The 13,978-nt window shown below is 44.0% G+C and overlaps 1 protein-coding gene across 5 annotated transcripts in view; it reads right to left on the bottom strand.

The window, feature by feature from the left end:
• DOCK11 (dedicator of cytokinesis 11) overlaps window positions 1-13,978 on the bottom strand; it is a 1,707,663-nt gene that overhangs the window by 1,437,980 nt on the left and 255,705 nt on the right. The gene's annotated exons all lie outside the window — the stretch shown is intronic.

Raw genomic sequence — 13,978 nt, forward strand, 5'->3', positions numbered from 1 at the left:
CAAAGAAACACATTTTGAGCTTGAAAAATAAAAAAGTCGGCACTCCACCCACAAGTCAGGTGATCAGGAGTGCTGAGCTCTAGGGGTGTTGCTAGATCTGGAAAAGATCAGGGGCTAAGCTAATGTTGGGACTGGTGGGATTCGAGTCTAGCTATAGCCTTTTGTTTGGAGCCCATGAGCTTCTATCCAGAGCTACAACCAAAAGACCCGGGGCTATAGCCCCCTTAGTCCCCCCCCCTTAGCAAGGCCCCTGCTGAGCTCTATTTGTGTTTACTGATGTAGGAGTAGAAATAATGTTTCTGCAATTGATAAGTATTATTCTGGGCTGTTCGAAATATGGGTAGTTTAATTTGACAGAATATTGTACAATTACTTTTCAGCAAAAGGCATACATTAATTAGTGTTACCTCAAAATGTGTAAGTCAAAGCCATAGTGCTGAATTCGAATATTTGTAAGTTGTTGGAATGTATACTGTGCACCGTGGCATGCGCGCTGTTGCACGCACACACACACACTTTTCTTTTTTAAAGTGTTCACTTTGTTCATGCAGTTTTGGTCGAATTCATCAATTTACGTGTACATGTATATTTGTATATGTGGGTAGGAGAGTATGGCGATGGGCGTGTAAGGAGGTCGTGGGACAAGGACCCCCATTACAAAAAAAACGGGTCCAAATTAACCTAAACTGCACGAAGAAAGTGCAGACTTTAAAAATGAAGGCTCTGAAAACACTTAGAGCCATAGATAGATATATCTTGTACCGATGTCCGTCTCCCTATAGTTAAGGTGAAACCTAAAAGCTAAGATCCGTAGGACATAGTCCAAAGATGTTTTCTGGTCCTGGCCCCCCAAAAGCATTTAATGCTGTGGAAATGTAGGCATCTCTTTAAAAGTATTCAGTGTTGAATAAAAGGATTTTTTAAAACCTTTTACGTTGGTTCTCCCATAGGGAAAATGTGCATTAATTAAACTGGCAAACAGCCTAAACCACTGGACGAATTTGCTTCAAATTTGAAACACGTTTGGCACAAAGCTATGGAGATGTTCCTTTTGTTAAGTTGGTACAAATCCATCTAGTCATTGTTTTAAAACTTGGTGGAGAGTTGTCCCTGCACCTGCTATTTCCTTCACATATCTCCCATGATACATTGCTTGAAGGTAAGGCATTCCAAGCCATAACGTAAGCAGTGCCGCGTAGCAATTTGCTATGCAGTTCTGTAGGTTTGCTAATTAAATTGGCACATGTGTAGCAAACCTAGATATTTAAGTTACCCTGTTCAATGAAAGCACAGATGGCCCATTCCTCTTGCCTTCAAGGCTCCCTCCACCCTCTTTTCTCTGTTCACTGCAAGTTCAAAAGGGCTAATGGCGAGAGAGTGCAGCAGTCTCCTCCGCCCTTATGTGCAAAAGGGCTGTGAGAGTATGCAAACAAGATTTTCTTTTTTAAATGTTTGCAAACCAGAAGTAATTGGATAATGTCTTTATTAGGCTAACCATATCCTGTCTACCAAATACAAGTATGTGTTAACGTTATTTCTTTTTCAATGCAGCCATTCAATTCCATTTCTAAAAATGTAATTTGTTACATAATGCATAATTACATTATTGCTATTGTAAAACACTGCATAGTCTCCAGGCTTTACAGTAAAGTGTAGTGAAGAGAGGGTCCCAGGAATGCCCCTCCTCACCCCCAGAGAGTCAAGCACACTCAAAGTCACTCATCATTTTCCAGACAATCCCCCAGTGCACCACTGCCTGACATGTATACAGAGAGGTATTCCCCTCATACCATATCCAGTAGTGCATATCCTTCGGGATCCAGGGAATCTGACTGAGATCGTGGACCCGAACACTATAATGGACGGTATCGATTAAGTACCAGGAAACCACTGTGCTGATGTCACTAGTGACATCACGACATAGCAGTGTTAGTCACAAGAATATTTGCAGTCTTGCACAGCATTACGCAAACACACACTTGCACAAAGAACATGGTTACACAGATCTGTAAATAAAGGACGGATACATATACATACTGTCAAAGCTTATATTATTTTTCTCATTGGTCGAATACAGTTATGCATAAACGCAAGGCAACAAGAGACCCTAAGCAAGCTTGCAGACCCTTATGGCAATTAACCCTATGGGACTACAGGAGTATATATGGAGCCTGGTAGGACAACCTATGACTAATCTATAGAAAACATAACACAGCACAAGCATGTAGAAATTACATTATAAGTTTAAGGAAAATTACAGAAGGCCTCAAACCACAGAACACCAGACAAAAGGAGCAGGCTCAGGCTGCACGAAGCGCAGCCTGAGCTCACAACCAAGGTGTGAGATAAACAGTCACATTCCAAACTTCAGACAACAGGGGACCAGCTGCAGAAAAACTGAATAAATCCTCATAAATGCAGACCCAAAGAGCACCCGATCTAGACAATGGGCATTCACCCGTAGTGAGAAGACGAGCTGGTCTCAGCAACCCAGAAGGCAAGTGAAACAAATGTTGCAACGGGGAGTGCACTCTCATAGGCAAAGGTGGTCTACTACCAGATACAATTAAGACACAGTCATTTCACATCACCTTGAAGAGGTGCACAGAGCGCTGAGAACTGAACTGAGACCCAGGCCTGGGGAGACCAGATCCAGCCAATCAAGAGACAGAAATCCAGGGTTGGATGGCAAAGGGCAAGGGCCAATGGTAAGTCTACAACCATGCAACAATGTAATAGATTGTTTCTTGAGGGTGGGGCAGGTCACCACCTGACATGCGAGGCCAGTAGAATAACCTCCATATGGGATAGCTATATGTATTACTACTCACAGCACCCAATCAGTAGTGGGGATAGGTTTTTGGTGAAGGGCCCAGGTGATCATATGTGGCATCAAAACTTGGAAACACACCTTGGAAAATTGATATATACTGGAGAATCTTGAATGTCTTTTTATGATCCTTGTCATTTTTTGTAATGAACAACAGTTCTAACTTGCTGTTGGCTGAATCCTCTGTTCATTCTGGGGAAAGGATAGTTGGGCCCTTGGGAGTCCGACGAATCCCCAGGCGACCTCTGGCATACTTGGTTATTGCAGCAACAGTAGGTTAGTGTATCTAAATCTCATAGTGTCAACTACATTTCATTTTGTTGTGGAAGAGGCATCATATTGCCGAGTGGACACTTCTGAAAATATACATGATCAAAAGGCCAAATGCTTTTGCTGGCAAACCTAGTTCTGTAACCTGTTGGTTACATGCAGCTTGCAACTGGTGCTCAACTCACAAGCTGATCCCATACTGCTTGATATTCTGTCTTATCTCCCTGTTGCTTTATACAAGCTGCCCTGAAAGAGAGATGGCCGCTAACTACAATATTCCGCCTAGTTTGCCCAGTCCTCTGCCTGCTACATCATACACTCTGCTCAGTCTCTTACTTTCATTCCTATAACATAATGAACAGACAAAGCTAACCTGATTCATGGAAGAGTTTTAAAATGGCGCATTCCCATAGGAAAACGTTCCATGAATCAGGCCCTACATGTTTACGCATAGCAATGATCAATAGTTGCATCCAGTCTGTACATCTATAGATCTACTGCGCTACCATCAGTATAGTTAGCCTCCAGAGCCAGCTTTGCTCTAGGATCATGATTACATTATGTATTAGCACCTGCAGTATAGAGAGCTGTCCAAACTGTTTTTTTTATCATATCATTTGTGTCCATTCATGCAGCTGATCTTTTACAGACACTCAACCAGAGCTTGCAAGTATTTTCACTCACTCACATAGCCGAGTAGATTTTAAGAAGGGTAAGTACAATTTGCAGAGGGTGTTTCAAACTTGTATTTAAACTTTACTTTGTTTTCAGTAAATGTCAAATAAATGTTTTACTGTGCAGGGATGGCCTCTGCATGGCAGCAGTGTGCTAAACTAAAGTGGGGTTGTGGTAAAGTGCACCATTTTACAGTAGACACATTTACATGTGTTGTCATCCGTTGCCATGGGTCTGATCTATTTCTCTTTGGTCAAGTGGGTAGACTAAGTTACTCAGTGGGTAGACTAAGTTACTCGACCTGCAGGTCTAGTGGGATTTTATAAAACTTGCAAGGTCTGATTTATCTCACTAATGGCTTACTTCAGTGGTATACAAAACTTCTGCATTGTTCATTTGTATGGTACAAGTAACTTCTGGTGGTGTTAAAAATATAAGTACAACATTGCTAATCAAATGGGTCTGTTTGCTAATCAAGAAAAGTTTAATTAGCAAACTCTGCTAATCAATTTTGGAAAACTAATGTATGCCTTGCATTCAATTATCAAAAGCTAAATTTGATTGCCATCTTTGATTTTTGCCTGCATCTGTATTAGAAAAGACTAAACCATTTGGAAAAAGTAGATATTTCAGGCAATGTATGCTATTAATCCAAATGAAAATAAAGTGATGTGCTGCAGGATAAGTGGCAGGCAGCAGCTGTGTATTTCACACAGCACCTAAAACTACAGCTTTAATAATAACGTGTTACAGTGCTCGTGTGGCCTGTCTCATTAATCAAGTCCTTCAAAATCAAAATGCTGCACAAGTGCCATGTTTTATATGAACTAATAAACCTGCCCATGAAAAGATGAGATTATGCTCCCCTTTGAAGATCTCTTCAGTTATTTCACTTGTAACATTGTATCCATTGTACTATAGATAATGTTGTATCAATGGAACACAAAATATGGGTCTCATTCTGGCAGAATGCAAGTCTCATGGGCTGGTCCTCCTCTACACCTGCCACCCTCTTCACATCCAGGACTCCCATTTACCCTACTACACTCTTCCTTGTCCAAGTACCCATAACCCCATCTCGCTCTTCCTCGTCCAAGACAATAACCACATGCCTCACTCTTCCCCGTCCCAGTCCTCCAATTACTCTGCCACACTTGTTGTGCCTGTACAATTACCCCCATCTCACTCTTCCTCATCCAAATTCATCAGCCCCACCTCACTCTCCCTTGTCCCCGTAGCCCATTAGTACTCTTCCTTGGTCCCTTTAACTCCACAATACTCTTTCTCATCCCAGTACTGCATTAGTAATCCATTAACCTGCCTGAGTCTTTCTATCCCTGTACCCCAGAGCCCTTACCTCCCATGGCCTCATTCCAGTAATACATTACACCTGCCTATCTCTTCCTCGTCCCAGTAGCTTATTAGTACTCCATTACCCCACTCTTGCCATACTCTTCCTCATCTGGGTACTCCAATACCCCACCTCACTCTTCCTCATACCAGTTTCCAAATACACCCACCTCCCTCTTCTTTGTCCCAAGACAACATTACCCCACCTCACTGCTCCTTGTCCAAGTTCCCCATGACCACTGCCACACTCTATCTCATCTCAGTATCCCATTACCCCACCTCACTGTTCCTAATCCCATTACTCTATCTTGCTCCACCTCTTACCAGTGCCACATTAGTAATCTTCCTTCAGCCGCTTTGCCTCTGCATCACTCTTAGTACTCAATTGCCACTGCCTCACTCTTCCTCAGCCAGTATCCCATTACACCCACCTCACTCTTCCACATTCCAGTATAGTACCCCATTATGCATCCGCACTCTTCTTCATACCAGTCCTCGATCACCCCGCCTCTCTCTTCTTTGTCCCACTACCCCACCAACCACAATCTTCATTCCCCAAGTACCCTATTCCCCAGCCATAATTGTCCTCTTGCTAGTACTTCATTACTGCTCATCATTCTTCGTTGTCCCAGACCCCATAATTCAGCCTCGCTATTCTTCATCCCAGTACCCTATTACTCCAACTCACTCTTTCTTGTCGCAGTTCCCCATAACCCCCACCTTACTATTCCTCATACCATTCCCTCATTCCACCTGGCTTACTCTTCTTCTTACCAGTCCTCCACTACCCCACATAACCCTTCCTCAACCACACACCCCATCAGCCCAACTCATTAGTCCTTCTCTCAGTACCCGATTTACCCCTCCGTCTTCCTTGTCCCAGTCCCCCATTACCACCACCTTACTCTTCCTTGTTGCAATGCTATAATACCTTACCTCACTCCTCTTTGTCCCAGTAACCCATTACTTCATGCTTCTACATTGAGAGACTTTGCAACATGCAACTCTAGTTCAGTAATCTACGGACTCAGTTGTCCATGTGGAAATTATTGAGTAGGCCAGACCTTACGTAAAGTAAGAGAATGATGGAACGAACATAAAAGTAATATAAGGACAAGGAACACCAGATCACCGGTGCCAAGACACTTTACTACACTAATTGAAAGTGATTGTACTAAAGATAGTACACAAACCACAGAGAGGAGGAGATCTGGGGAGGAAACTAGATCAGAGAGAATGGTACTGGATCAAGAAACTAGACAGATTAACCCCTAACAAAATGAATGAAGATTTCCATTTGGGAGCTTTTCTCTGAGTATGCTACCTTAGTAGGTTTACATGTTTACCATGGGAACTAACGCAAGTAGTAAAAAAATGTTGTACCACTTGCCATTTAGGTTGTATATGGTGTCAGGATGAAATCCCAGATTGTGAACATGACTTCCCCTGAGAATCATTCAACTGGAGTGGTCATGAATCCTTGTCTGCATGCTAAAGTATCTTCCATCTCAATTTCACTGATATCTTTGGCACAAGACTGGTGACATTTTACACACATGACTTGAACACTTCATGGGTTTTCATCAGATTGAGTGTAGACTATGCCTTATGCTAATTTCTTCTTTTGATAGTTGGAAATAGTTGACACTACAGGCACTTAGAGAGCCTCCTGATTTTCAGAGTAACTGCGGGTCTCCCCCGTACATTCATGAATGGCGCACAAGTTATCCATAACTCAAGATAGTCGGGGGCAAGGATATTCATTGGATAACCATGCTTATGATTCTGGATGTTTAACACGAGCAATTGACTAGTACCAGTGCAACCTAGGTACGCTCTTTGAGGGTGCTGGGTTCATGTAGATACATACGGTTTGAAATACATAACACGAGTGACTTGCATCTTTGAATATCAACCTTACTCATTTAAGGATGAACGCGTACCACCCAAGTACGTTCTTTGAGGGTGCTGGTTTATGTGCTGTTAAAAATAATTAATCAATATATCCTGTCTGTGATTGAAAGTGCTACGTTCGTCGTGTTGATATATGAAGCCATTGGGAAGAACGAGTTTTCTTTACACTCAGGTTGCAATGTAATTGTTCAAGTTATGAGCACGTAAGACCCAGGTGCACACTATGCGAGTGCACTGGCGTAACGGGGCCCCCACAGCCGCCACTGTGCAGGGGGCCCCGCGACCACATTTCCTGGGAGGGGGGCCCCACTTGGTGTAAATAAAAAGATTATTTTTTTAAATAATCGTTATTTTTGTATTTTTTTTTTAAATTTCTTTTTGAATTCACACTGTATTTATAAAGAAATTATTATTTCTGTAACAGAAATAATCTCTTTATGAAGGCAGAGTGAATACAAAAAGAAACGTTCTTTTTGAAGTCCGAGGGCTACCCCCACCCCATGACATGAAGACCCTAGACTGGAGACCTCCATGTCATGGGGGGGAAGCCGTATGACTTCAAAAGTAAATTGTTTATTTTTTAACTCACTCTGCCTTCATAAAGAAAACATTTCAGTTATGGTTCAGTCCTTAACAGAAATAATTTCTTTATGAAGTCAGAGTGACTTCAAAAAGAAACAATTTATTTTTGAGGATTATGACTCCCCTCAACCCCGTGACGTGTGGGTGTATGGTGAAAGAGTGCACAAAAATGTATGGGTGGATGAGTATGCGTGTGTGTGTGTACAGTGAAAGGGTGTACACTTAAATGTATGGGTGGCTGGGTGTGCGTGTATGGTGAAAGGATGCACACAAATGTATGGGTGGGTGCCTGGGTGTGTGTGCATGTATGGTGAAAAGTTGCACACTTAAATGTACGGGTGGCTGCCTGGGTGTGCCTGTATGGTGAAAGGGTGCACACTTAAATGTATGGGTGGCTGCCTGGGTGTGCCTGTATGGTGAAAGAGTGCACACTTAAATGTATGGATGGCTGGTTGTGAGTGTGTATATATTGTGAATGGTGTGTGTACTTGTGTTCAGGGGTGCAACAAAACCTACATTTCAGGGGGGCTAACCCTTCAAATGTTGGGAGAGGTGCTAACTTCACATGTGGTGTGGGGGAGCAAACCTATTTGTGTGGGGGCATCTAACTTCTTTACGCATTTTAATGAGACTATTCTAGTGCAGCTTCAGTGTTACAAGCAGTTAACTCTCCCATTTAAGTCTCACTCTCACTCTTAATTCTCACCCACGTATGGACTGCTGTGATAATGACTGGTCTCCTGTTCCCTCTCTACCCTTCCCCTGGCATGCAAGTACAAAACCCACATCCCAATTGCAATTGCTTAAAACATTTGCCATTTGAATGCAGGTACTTACAGTGAAATGCTGTACATTAGTAATTGCTGGGCCGGGCCCTTGTTAACAGCGAAACCCAGGTGCCGTGTCCTTTTCTGTCCGGCAACTGCTCTGTAGGTCAGCCAGGCCAAGTCAACGTAGCCCACAATTTCAGGGGGGTGGGGAGTGCTGAAGCCCAGTCAGCTCAATGGTGCTGCACCACTACTTGTGTGTAATGCCTTCATTACTTATTGGTAATCTTCATTACTCCTAGCCCGATTCTTCCTCATCCCAGTACTTGTGTATGAGGCAGTACTTGTGTATGAGGCAGTATGCCTCATACACAAGTACTGAGATGAGGTAGAGGTACATGAAGGTAATGCCTGACTTAGCTACCTGTATTCTTCATTACTCCTAGTCCCAGTCGTCCTCCTCCCAGTACTTACCTATGAGGCATGGAGCCTCATACATAAGCACTGGGACAAGGAAGAGGCACGTGAAGGTAATTCTGGGCGAAGGAGATGATTTTGGAGGTTGGGGTAGAGGGTGGGAGGGAGAGGGGATGTGTGTGGGGTGGGATTGTGCAATAAATCATAATGGTCATCTAAGCCCATGCTAAGCAGGCATGATATGTGGCATTAGTGGTATTTTGGTGCAGTCAGTCTAGTCATTCCTCAGTTTGGTATGCATTTTTTTTATCTGGGCATTTCTGATAAAGTAGTCCTGCTAAGTGTATTTACCTGGCTAGACTGGCATTTGGGTTCTGCCAGTCTAGCCATTTCTTACTGCGGCACTGTATATTTTTCTGGGCATCTGTGATAAAATCATATGGTATGATATGGTAAGTCATATATAACAAGTGTTTTTAGGCACGACAAGACAAGGGAAGGAAAATAGAGGGAGGACAAGACAAATGATCTTACTAAGCTTTGTGTCATTCATATTGTGCAAGTGCGAGAACAAGACGTACAAGGGGAAAGGGAGGGGGGAAGTGCAAGGGAGAGGTGAGGGGAAAACTAGGCACCAATGCTCTGAGTAAGTGCAGCCAGGGCAGCGCAGCTCTGGGTAGTGCAAGGAGAACAAGGGACTCTAGGGTTACGGTTACAGCCCCTAACTGCGTGGTAGGCCTGGAGGCAGTGCAAGGGTGACTGATCAAGAAATAGCCTGGACTCGGTGAGACTGAGGGTAACCATGCAACCAGTTGGTACAGCAGACAGGTAGGTCAGCAGGGGAGGGAGAGAGAGAAAGCAGAGGAGAAGAGGAACGTTTTGAGCTGCTTCTGGAACTTCAGGTGGGCCGGCTCAGGTTTGGGAGGGGCAGGGTGCCATTCCAGAGGGAGGCATCTGCAGGGGAGAGGGATCTACCCCCACACCCCCACTCTCTGCCTGGAGAAGCATCTGACCCTTAGGACTTGAGAAGGAAGGTATTTTGGAAGAGAGTTTTGGATGTAGTGTGGATCCCAGCCCCAGAAAGCCTTGTGGACAATGCAAAGGGTCTTGAACTTGATCCTTGCAGCCACCAGGATCCAGTGGAGAGATTTCATTGCTGGAGAGATATGGTCCTTGGGCTTGAGGCCAAGGATAAGTCTCACAGTCCTGTTCTGGATTAGTTGCAGAGGGCGGAGAATAGAGGAAGGCAGATCGAGAAAGTGGCTGTTGCAGTAGTCCAGCCTAGAGAGAACCAGAGCTCTGGAGTCAGTGAGCTTCTGGGGGAACCTGAGAAAGGGAAGAGTCCCTTTGAGGAGGTGCAGCTGGTAGTGGAACTTCTTGGTGACGTCCGAGATGTGAAGAGAGAAAGAGAGAGTGGAGTTGAAGATGACACCAGGAATGAGCGAGAGAGGAGAGGGGACTCTGAATGAAAGCTGAGTGTCATCCGCATAACACTGAAAGTTAGAGGAGAAGGTTGAGATCAGTGGGCCAAAGGGGCCAAGTAGAGGTTGAAAAACCAGGGTGAGAGGATAGGGCCCTGGGGAAAGCCACAGGTAGAGAGAGTTGGCTGAGTGAAAGGGACCAAGTTGGACCTGGGGGGGGAGGTCCAAAAGGAAGGAGGTCAGCCACTCCAGGACCTGATCCATGATGCCCAGGTTCTCACAGAGTCAATTGATCAGGATGGTGTGGCTGACCGTGCCGAAAGCAGAGAAAAGTTCAAGGAGGATGAGGACAGAAGGAATGCTGGAATCATGGTTAGAGATCAGATATTCACAGGTGTTCAGGAGAGCAGTTTCCGTGCCTCTGGCAGCTCTTAAGCCAGACTGATGGTCATGGAGACAACCAACAGATTCAGTGTGGAGAGTAAGCTGGCAATTGGCCATCTTTTCCAAGAGTTTGGGAGGGGGGATGGTTCCAGTGGCAAAAGAATGATTACAGAAATCGCCCAAGGCTCGATCAAGGGTGTCAATGTGGTCCTTCATGGTTCCGGAGGAGCAGGCGAGCAACTGTTTCGACGACACTTCCATAGATGGGACTTGTCTAGAAACCTTGTCAGGTGTTAGAGAGAAAGAGGAGAAAGGAGGAGGAGAGGGAGAGATGGACAAAGGTGGCCCAGAGAAAAAGAGGAAATAGTGGACAGGAGTTTTAGCGGAGAAGCGAGAGGCCAAAGCTGTACAGAGAGCCTGTTGAGGGAACAGGAGAGGTAGAGACCGCAACAGGATTTGCCAGTTCCTTGCAGATTTTAAAGAGTGTGGCTGTGTTATTAGAGGCCGCAGAGACGCATATTTGAATGTGTGCTCTCTTCTTGATGAGTCTTATTGCTTCGACTGGCATTTTGGTGCAACTAGTCTAGGTATGTCTTAATGTGGCCTGGTATGCTTTACTGTAATGTTATTATGTGTCTACACTGGTCTACATTGTGTAGCCAGTTGGACATGTTTTCATTGTGGCATGGCATTTTTAATAGCAAAGCATTAAGGTTCATGTGCACTGTTGGTACTTGCATGTATTGGATTGGTGTTACCTAACAAAACAATAGCAAACACTGGCTTTTTAGCACATTTTTCTCAGAAAGTGTGCTGTATATTGCATTAAAACGCATATTTATATCTTTCTCCTAGTGCAGTGTGTGGCATACCCCTTCAGCAGCACTTTAGTGTGTATTGGCATACGTGGTAATCTAGGCCGGCCCGAGTGTGGCGCGGCCCATGATTTGTTGCCGAGTTGGGGGGGCCCCCGCAGCATGCCTTGCCGGGGGGGCCCCCACATCTTGTGTTACGCCACTGTGCGAGTGTCGTAAAATAAACATAAATACAAAGTAATGAATATCAAAATCACGCTGGGATTTAAAGCGCTATGCACACCTTGTTGACAGATGATGTCATCAGGCTGTGCATGCATCCTTATGACGCATTTAAGGTCGGCGGCCATCTGCAGCAGTCTCGAGTAGGAGCACGAGGTGCATAACCACGGACAAGATAAAGGCCAACATCAGGCTTTTTAACTTTTTAAGCCACTGTAGGAACACAGGATCCATGATCCATCACTAGGAAGATGTGCACATGCAACTTTTAATGCACGACTAATGTCGAAACTGTAGCAGCGGGCTTCTACACCTTTTATTGCACGCTAGGAACGCAGGATCTATGATCCTTCACTAGGAATATAGGCACGTTAAACTTTCAGGGCCCGATTCTCATCTTGGCGCAGTGAGCGTGCTAAATAGCACAACTCACTGCGCCATATCTTGATGCCCAGGCACCACTGCTATTCTCATGTGGGCCTGGGCGTCTTCGCAAAGCACGATAGTGCTTTTGCTGTAATCCGCCTTTTTCTAATGGAAACAGGCAGATTGCCGAATCTCAGCAGCATTTTCGTTAAATAACAAGGGAATCGTTATTTAACGAAAATGCTGCCGTTACACCAAAGTGAGGAGCTTCAACATTACAGGATGTTGAAGCTGCTTACTTTGGTGTATAGGAAAGTGTTAATTTACACCCGTGTGGTGTATAGGAACACTTTCATTTAAAGCGACAAGCTTCAACGTTGCATCCTGCAACGTTGAAGCTGCTTGCTTTGGTGTAAATGAAAGTGCTCATATACACACGTGCGGAGTAATGGAACACTTTCATTTACACCAAAGCCAGCAGCTTCAACGTTGCAGAATGTAACGTTGAAGCTGCTCGCATTGGTTTAAATAAAAGTGTTCCTTTACACCCGTGCAGTGTATATGAACACTTTCATTTACACCACAACGAGCAGCTTCAACGTTGCAGGAGGCAACGTTGAAGCTGCTCGGTTGGTGTAAATGAAAGTGTTCATATACACCCGTGTGTTGTTTCAGCAACGTTGAGCTGCTTGCTTTGGTGTACATGAAAGTGTCCATATACAACACAACACTTCCATTTACACCAAACAAGGCTTTTTATGGCACTCCTCCAGTTTAACGGCAACAAAAGGGTACCGTATATGTGCGCTAGTTTAGCGCACATATTAAACTAGAGGAGTGCCACAAGAATGGGCTTCCAAAAAGCCAGTTTACAAATGTGGCGGTTGCTAGGTTGGTTTCCAACCCATCCTAGCAACCGCCACATGTTTTCCGAAAGTGGCGCATTCCTTCCGACTTGGGAAGAATGTGCCACCTTCAGAATAGGTCTTAAGTACTGAAAACGTCGTTAACCCTTTGAACGTCCTTTTCGGTACTTAACACCTTTACACCTTGATGAGAATCGGGGCCTCAGTGCATTAGTGACGCTGAAACGGTAATGCTCACGTTTAAGGACTTGACATTAAACGGAATCCTTTTACCTTTTTAAGTGTTTCAACCATCCACACCAGGCGCTTGAGATTTCTCAATCCCTTCTCTTCCTACATGGAAATCCAACAGGGCTGATAACATATGAGATCCCTTTTTTTGCATGACTGCATACCCGAATTTAAGACCTCTAAAAGGTAGGAAGGCTACAATTTTTCATTTATTGCCTTGCATTTCAGGAGTGGTAAAAAAAGGAATTTCTTTTGCTCTTTTTAGAATTCTACCAATGTGGATTATCACGTGTTTATCATTAGGGTCCACATCTCCCTCGAGGACACACCTCATTAGATTCTGAATTTATGAAATAGAGGAATACAGCTTGGACTGCCTATCACAGAGTTACATACACCAGGTGAATAATTATCGGAAAAATCATGACAGAACAAACATATGTGATTATATTGTATGCATACTTCACTAAAATGGGGTGTTGTGTTCAGATTGTAGATGTCTTTGTGGACGCATATAAAAGATAAAGATAAAAAACAGGATTGATTGCTCCTGAGGAAGGTAACTATCCCGAAACGCGCAGAGCCGTAGAACACATCTTGCTATTGTAGTGTATATGCAAAAACTCTTTTGTCTTCACTTTGTGATTCATATAAAAATATATAAATGTTTTCTGTCATGAAATATCTTGGAAATCATTTCTTGAATTTGAATAATTTGTTTGCTTGAAGCTGCGGTTCCTTCAGAGAACCACTTGTAAAATGGTTTACCCTTCTAGAAGGTTTGACTCGTATCCAGTATTTATAGGTGTGCATGGGACGTGAGTGCTACACAGTTTGTGGACACTTTTTTCTGTTCATGTTCTACTCA

This window comes from Ambystoma mexicanum, chromosome 5p, assembly GCF_040938575.1.
Source record: "Ambystoma mexicanum isolate Mex_15411 chromosome 5p, UKY_AmexF1_1, whole genome shotgun sequence".
In the NCBI taxonomy this organism is placed as follows: domain Eukaryota; kingdom Metazoa; phylum Chordata; class Amphibia; order Caudata; family Ambystomatidae; genus Ambystoma; species Ambystoma mexicanum.